The sequence below is a fragment of the Scyliorhinus canicula genome, unplaced genomic scaffold, assembly GCF_902713615.1.
Source record: "Scyliorhinus canicula unplaced genomic scaffold, sScyCan1.1, whole genome shotgun sequence".
Classification (NCBI taxonomy): Eukaryota; Metazoa; Chordata; class Chondrichthyes; order Carcharhiniformes; family Scyliorhinidae; genus Scyliorhinus; species Scyliorhinus canicula.
In genome coordinates, this window is record NW_024055728.1 from 3,753,959 (window position 1) to 3,762,702 (window position 8,744).

An 8,744-nucleotide genomic window follows, 5' to 3' on the forward strand; every position below is an offset into this window, starting at 1 on the left:
ATTATTCAAAAGGTTTTGAAAATTCAAAAGCGCCACATCATCAAATTCTACATTTATCTGGGCTATTTGGGTTGAGAAATTTAGATATTTTACTGCAATTATTCAGCAAACCAAGGAGGCCACACCCGGAGATCTGTGTGTAGTTTTGCTATCCTGATCTGAGGAAGGACATTTTTGCTTTGGAGGGAGTGTCGCGAAGATTTACCAGAATGATGTAAGAGATGGCGGGAGATCTATTGCGTCGGTTATGAGTATGTTAATTGGAGTTTAGAATAGTGAGAGGTTATCTCATTGAAACGTGTAAAATGTGAACTGTTTTAGACAGAGTTGATTCAGAAACAGTTCCAGATGGTGGGCGAGGTCAGAACGAAGGATCATGGATTAAAGATAGGGATTTTTAGGACTGAGGATTCATTTCTTCATACAGTTTGTGGTGACTCTCTGGAATTTAGTACCACGGAACGTAGTTAAGGAGAAAACGCTGTGTGATATCAAGAAGCGATTGGATATAGCAATGGATGCTAAACGATCAACTGATATGGGGGAATGCGGAATTAGAGTATTTAACTTAATCAGCCACAATTATAATGAACTGCGGAGCAGACTCGAAGGGCCGAATGGACTCGTCCCTGTTTCCAATTTCTGTGTGAGTAAGTGTGTGTGTAAAATAACACACTTAAAAATTTCCAACAGGTTTTTCAAACATGATTTCCCTTTCATAAAGGCATGATGATTCTATACAATAATAGAATTATTTTCGAAGTCTTCACCAACACGTGTTGTCTAGGAGATACGAAGTATTTCCCTTCGACTGTCCGCAGAACAATATGAATCGATTTCTCAGTCTTCTCTCTAAATCATCATTCAATATGGGGTTCCCGTCGTGTAATTTTAAACTTTAACACTTCCACTTCGACTCCTTGACGACACACCCCCCCCCCCCCCACCTCCCCATTTTGATCCTGAAATCCTCTCCTTGCAGGAAGTTTCAGTCAATGAGAATATGTGATTTTTAATTTTCTAAATATGTCCCTTCTTTCACTTGCAGTTAATTTATTGGGAATTATCGTCCTGTGCCGGGGAAAGTGCGGTCTCTCGTCCTGCACAACACGCTATCTGGTGGCCATGGCAAAGGCGGATCTTCTGCTCATTATCACTGACGTTATACTGAATCAGATCAATTATTATTATTTCCCATTGTGTTTTCTGCATATCACCGTTGTGTGCAGTGTTCAGAGTGTCCTGGTATGTGCAGCTAGAGACTGCTCTGTCTGGTTCACCGTCACTTTCTCCTTTGATAGATTTATGGCTATCTGCTGCCAGAAACTGAGAACAAAATATTGCACAGCCAAAACTGCAGTTGTGGTTCTAACAACAACGGGCATCCTTCTGTATTTAAAAAAACATCCCATGGTACTTCACGTTTGAACCTTATGTAATAATAAACAATGTCCCGTGGCTCTGTAATACAAAGGTAAACACATTAACTGATCCCACATGGCTGGGATTTAACTGGTTCGAAAAGGTTCTAACACCGTTGCTCCCATTCGCTTTAGTACTGCTGCTGAATGCTCTGACGGTCCGATATATTTTAGTGACAAGTCGAGTCCGTCAAGGTCTGAGGGGCAAGAGTAACGAACAGAATAGCAGCGACCCGGAGGTGGAGAGTAGAAGGAAGTCTATTATTTTACTCCTCGCTATATCAGGCAACTTCATTCTTTTGTGGTTGGTAAATGTAGGGAATTTCCTTTATTCTAACATTAGTGGAATAGTTTACTCCACGGATTTCGAAGTTGTTGTTCGTTATGTCGGATGGATGCTGCGGAATTTAAGTTGCTGCACAAATACATTTATTTACGTGTTGACTCAGTCTAAGTTCAGAGAGCAGCTCAAGCAGGCACTGAAATCCATGGTAATATCAACTGTTCAGTTGATGAATAAACTGGGAGCTGTGTCAAACAGTTAACTGAATCAGAAGTATCATGGACAGCTCCTTTAACCAATAATAGTTAAAGTGCGGTGACTGACAGCTGTGAATACAATTTGAGAAATGAACATTTGGACAGAGAGCCGCTTTATCCGATCCCATAATTCACTCGGGGACAGTCAGTTGCATTAGCCAGTCATAGTTTTGTCTCCTGGCTGACCAATGACTTTTGCATGCAAGGTGCTTCAGATTGCAACAAACCAACATCTCAGTCATTCATTAATCTTGCAATGTGACTGAAAGCTGCACTCACCAACAAGCTCGTCCTGCCAATTGTCTGACAGCCACTTCAGACAATCCGTCAACTATATCTGGTCAATGACAGCCATTTCATCCAATCCGATGATAGGGATCAATGGGACTGAAGGTCTCGTTCCGAAATGCGTGCCGTTACAATTTTCGCTCCAAAGGTTAGCTGTGAAGAAAGTAGAACAGGGGTTACGTTCGTTAAGTGAGCGCATTAAGAATTACAATAAAGCATATCCAACAAATGGAAAGAAATTTTGGAGCGTGGATGTTGAGATAGATCTGGTTTGATGTGAGTTCAGCGAAAGTTTACGAGAGTAACAGGAAAGATCAGCGAGTTGTTTGTTTTTTTACCTAAGTGTGGACAGAGTTAAGAAACTGAGAGGTTATTTGATGAAAAACGTAAATATTCCAAGGCACCTTGGTAGGATAGATGTGGAGAGCATATTATCGCTTGTAGCAGAATTTGGAATTGCATAAAATTTCAGGAAGTGGTGGGGAAGTTTCATTTTTCTCTCAGACGGTAGTGATTCATTGGAACTCTCCCTCCGAAGACAATGGGTCTTTGGATATTTTAAAGTGAGAGGTACATAGATTCAAAATCAACAAAGCGGTGAAAGATTGTCTCGGTAGGTGGGAGTTAAAATCAATCAGTAGTAGCATTTATCATTGGCGGAGTTGGTTCTCGGGACTCAATAGTGCAACACTGCTCTTAATCCTTACATTTGCATGATCCTATATTGTTCTGTTCAGGCAGCTTCACTTCACAAGCAGCGAAAAACAACGAGTTAAGCAACAAGAAAAACCTACGTGTTGATGTTCAGAGGCCGCAGCCAATGAGACAGGTCAACCCTCTCTGTTGTCTCAGCATTGGGGCCTCGCTCGGACTGACATCTTATCCAACACATGCCACTTGTCTGCAGTTATCGATGCACCCAAAGAGTTTTGCAATGATTGCTGTTTTATCTAATCCGAAATCTCCGACAATCCAACATTGTCTTCACAATAAAACAAAGTATTCAAGCTCTGGGGAATAGTAGAACATTCTGTTAACGTCTTCAACGCCTTTTCCTGCACAGAGATAGACAAGCGACTCAGCGATTCGCTGAGCATAGTAAAAATGTATTGACCAACCATCATGTGCTCTGATGTTTAATTCCCGTAGATTCACAACATCCCAGCGTCAGGATGTTTGAGGATGGACTTGGACGCTGAAAAAACAACATACAATTATAGTTGTGGAATTCTAGTTCTGTCTTGTCAATGATAGCGGCAATGAATGGGAAACATTCAGATGGTGAGTGTACAGTGTCCTCGGAAAGAGATGCAATGGATGTCATCAGTGCACTGCTGGTACGCAAATTGCGGCCGATCCAGCCATCGTATCATCCGTAGTTCTGAATGATTAATTCACTTGCAGATAACCTCCCACATTCTGCTCATTCTCCCTCTAAAAATGTATGTCAAACCCCCTTTAAAATGATTGATATAAATCTTCATGTGGACCATTCTCCAGCGATGCAGTCCTGTGCTTAATCACTCACTTTCATGCATTGGGAACCGTAATTTTACTGCGTGAGAAACAGGTTTCCCTGGTGTAACGCTTACTTCTTTTCAAATTTGCTGCTAGGTTATGTTATCTCCATCGGCCGTGCCACAAAGAGGAACACTTTCCCCTTCTCGTTTATATACAGCTTTCTCATGGCTTTCAAGACTTTTTGTTCAAATCTCCTTGCTTTCTCAGAAAAGAAAGCAGTCCAGCTTCCCCAATAGATCATCTTAACTGAACTGTCTGATTTCTCCAACCATGGAGAGCAATATGTTCTACATCCGCATTTGTACCGTTGGGCGACACTGTACCACAGTGGAGGGGCGGCGCGGTAGCACAACGGTTATCACTGTTGCTTCATAGCGCCAGGGTCCCAGGTTCAATTTTGCTCACTGTCTTTGCGGAGTCTGCACGTTCTCCCGTATCTGTGTGTGTTTCCTCCGGGTGTTTCGGTTTCCTCACGTGGTCCAAAGATGTGCATTGCCCATGCAAAATTGCCGTTAGTGTCCATAACGTTTTGGTGGCGAAACTGGATTCACGGCATCGGGGTCAGTTGTGGGTTTAAGTGGGAGTAAGTAGAGTACACTTTCCAAAAGCCGGTGGAGACTCGATGGGCCGAATGTCCTCCTTCTGCAATGTAAGTTCGATGATTCTATGATTCTCAGCTGCGACACCCACTGTAGACCTGCGAGGGCGAACCTGTGTCCTGCAGAAGTTCAACATAATTCTCCTGCTCTTGTGTTCCACGTTCTTACTAATTAACCTTAATGTGCGGTATTCTTTACGAGCCTGTACTTCCCTATTTCATTATTTATCCACGTATGCGCCGCGGTAGTTCTGTTCCTAAATTCCCTTTATACTTGAACAGGAAATTCGCTATTGACCCTCTCTTTCTTTGCTACAAAAATTGAAGAATTATCAGTTGTCTTATTCCCTTCATTAGACATTGTCGGTCACATTACAGCCCATTGCAACAACGTGTGCATGTCCGCAGTAACGGTTCACAATGAATCCAAATTGTTTCTGCGTTATCAGGACATTCAGAACTACATGTTATTACCTCCTCAAAAAGAATATTCAAGCCCGATGTAAATAAAAAAACAGCCACATCATGTTATTGGGTGCATTATTTGTCATGTCCACTTCAAGATATCCAGCAAACATATAATTCTCTGTTCGTCAATCGTAAAGAACCCCTTACAAGCAGCATTGCAGCATGGTAGTTAGTACTATCGCTTCACAGCGTCAGGGCTGCAGTTTCGATTACCGGTTTGGGTCACTGGATCTGTGGAGTTTGTACGTTCACCCCGTGACCACGTGGGTTTCCTCGGGGAGCTCCGGTTTCCTCCCACAGTCTAAAAACGTGTAAGTTAGATGAATTGGCTATGCGAAATTGCCTGGTGTCCGAAAGGGATAGGATAGGGTTAAGGGATTGGGTGGAAGTGAGGGCTAAAGCGGGTCGGTGCAGACTCGATGGACGAATGGCCTCCTTCTTCACTGTATGTATTATGTTCAATGGTGAGACTCCTTGTATAATCGTTGCTCTCTTCATAATTCCTTTCCCACGCAACATATCAAACTTTTGGTTTTGAGCTGGACACGCGGCAAGCCCCCGCTGCAAGCTGCGATGTGGTATGATACATCCCTGAAAGTTGCCACCCAGGTTAATAGGGCTGTTCAGAAGGCATATGGTGTGCTAGCCTTTATCAGTAGGGGGATTGAGTTTCGGAGCCACGAGGTCATGCTGCAGCTGTGCGAAACTCTGGTGCGGCCGCACCTGGAGTATTACGTGCAGTTCTGGTCATCACATTATAGGAAGGATGTGGAATCTTTGGAAAGGGTTTCGAGGAGATTTACTAGGATGTTGTCTGGTATGGAGGGAATGTCTTACGAGGAAAAGCTCAGGGACCTGAGGTTGCTTTCGTTGGAGAGGAGAAGGCAGAGAGGAGATGATTCTGGGAATTGCAGGCCAGTTAGTCTTACTTCGGTGGTACGCAAAGTAATGGAAAGGGTACTGAGGGATAGTATTTCTGAGCATCTGGAAAAAGACTGCTTGATTAGGGATAGTCAGCACGGATTTGTGAGGGGTAGGTCTTGCCTTACAAGTCTAATTGACTTCTTTGAGGAGGTGACCAAGCATGTGGATGAAGGTAAAGCAGTGGACGTGGTGTACATGGATTTTAGTAAGGCATTTGATAAGGTACCCCATAAGAACATAAGAACTAGGAGCAGAGTAGGCCATCTGGCCCCTCGAGCCTGCTCCACCATTCAATTAGATCATGGCTGATCTTTTGTGGACTCAGCTCCACTTTCCTGCCCGAACACCATAATGAATGAAATGAAATGAAAATGAATGAAAATCGCTTATTGCCACGAGTAGGCTTCGAATGAAGTTACTGTGAAAAGCCCCTAGTCGCCACATTCCGGCGCCTGTTCGGGGAGGCTGTTACGGGAATCAAACCGTGCTGCTTGCCTGCTTGGTCTGCTTTCAAAGCCAGCAATGTAGCGTTGTGCTAAACAGCCCCTGCTGTTAACCCTTAATCCCTTTATTCTTCAAAAAACTATCTATCTTTACCTTAAAAACATGTAATGAAGGAGCCTCAACTGCTTCACTGGGCAAGGAATTCCATAGATTCACAACCCTTTGGGTGAAGAAGTGCCTCCTAAACTCAGTCCTAAATCTACTTCCCCTTATTTTGAGGATATGTCCCCGAGTTCTGCTGTCACCCGCCAGTGGAAACAACCTGCCTGCATCTATCCTATCTATTCCCTTCATAATTTTAAATGTTTCTATAAGATCCCCCCTCATCCTTCTAAATTCCAACGAGTACAGTCCCAGTCTACTCAACCTCTCCTCATAATCCAACCCCTTCAGCTCTGGAATTAACCTAGTGAATCTCCTCTGCACACCCTCCAGCGCCAGTACGTCCTTTCTCAAGTAAGGAGACCAAAACTGAACACAATACTCCAGGTGTGGCCGCACTAACACCTCATACAATTGCAACATAACCTCTCTAAGGTAGGCTTATGCAGAAAGTAAGGAGGCATGGGATAGTGGGACATTCGGCCAGTTGGATAACAAACTGGCTAACCGATAGAAGACAGAGAGTGGTGGTGTATGGCAAATAGTCAGCCTGGAGCCCAGTTACCAGTGACATTCCACAGGGATCAGTTCTGGGTCCTCTGGTGTTTGTGATTTTCATTAACGACTTGGATGAGGGAGTTGAAGGGTGGGTCAGTAAATTTGCAGATGATACGAAGATTGGTGGAATTGTGGATAGTGAGGAGGGCTGTTGTCAGCTTCAAAGATACATAGATAGGATGCAGAGCTGGTCTGAGAAGTGGCAGATGGAGTTTAACCCTGACAAGTGTGAGGTTGTCCATTTTGGAAGGACAAATATGATTGCGGAATACAGGGTTAACGGTAGGGTTCTTGTCAATGTGGAGGAGCAGAGAGATCTTGGGGTCTATGTTCATAGATCTTTGAAAGTTGCCACTCAAGTGGATAGAGCTGCGAAGAAGGCCTATGGAGTGCTAGCGTTCATTATCAGAGGGATTGAATTTATGAGTCGGAAGGTGATGATGCAGCTGTACAAAACCTTGGTCAGGCCACATTTGGAGTACTGTGTGCAGTTCTGGTCACCTCATTTTAGGAAAGATGTGGAAGTTTTGGAAAAGGTGCAAAGGAGATTTACCAGGATGTTGCCTGGAATGGAGAGTAGGTCTCACGAGGAAAGGTTGAGGGTGCTAGGCCTTTTCTCATTAGAACGGAGAAGGATGAGGGGCGACTTGATAGAGGTTTATAAGATGATCAGGGGAATAGATAGAGTAGACAGTCAGAGACTTTTTCCCCGGGTGGAACACACCATTACAAATGACTTAAATTTAAGATAAATGGTGGAAGATATAGAGAGGATGTTAGGGGTAGGTTCTTTACCCAGAGAGTAGTGGGGGAATGGAATGCACTGCCTGTGGAAGTAGTTGAGTCGGAAACGTTAGGGACCTGCAAGCGGCTATTGGATATGTACATGGATTACGGTAGAATGATGGAGTGTAGATTAATTTATTCTTGAAGGCTCTCTCTCTCTCTCTCTCTCTCTCTCTCTCTCTCTCTCTCTCTCTCTCTCTCTCGCTCTCTCTCTCTCTCTCTCTCTCTCTCTCAGCTCGAAACGTTACAGTCGCTACTCTCAGTACAGAATGGCTTCAGGTACACTTTCGGGCAGGATTCAGATGAGGATGATGCTCCCGATTGGCAAGAATTAAACGAAATGTAGAATTAAAGCACAAAGAAATATAGAGGCCATGCGAAATCAAAATTGAGCCCCCCACGCCCCCCCCAAAAAAGCACCCGCACCACCGACTGCACAGGCAGCACACATCCCCACTCACAATTCAACCCCCGTGAATACGGTTACCACACAACGCAGGTCATTGGATAAGGAAGAACGTGATATCGTTTACACCTCCCCACTATCCATAACCCAATTAAGAGAAACTTGAGGCAGGTATAGGTGGTCTGATTAGCAAGTTTGCAGATGATACTAAGATTGGTGGAGTTGCAGATAGCGAGGAGGACTGACAGAGAATACAACAAAATATAGATAGATTGGAGAGATGGGCAGAGAAATGGCAGATGGAGTTCAATCCAGGCAAATGTGAGGTGATGCATTTTGGAAGATCAAATTCAAGCGCGGACTATATGGTCAATGGAAGGGTCCTGGGGAAAATTGATGTACAGAGAGATCTGGGAGTTCAGGTCCATTGTACCCTGAAGGTGGCTACGCAGGTTGATAGAGTGGTCAAGAAGGCATACAGTGTGCTTGCCTTCATCGGACGGGGTATTGAGTACAAGAGTAGCAGGTCATGTTACAGTTGTATCGGACTTTGGTTAGGCCACATTTCGAATACTGCGTGCAGTTCTGGTCGCCACATTACCAGAGAATGTGGATGCTTTAGAGAGGG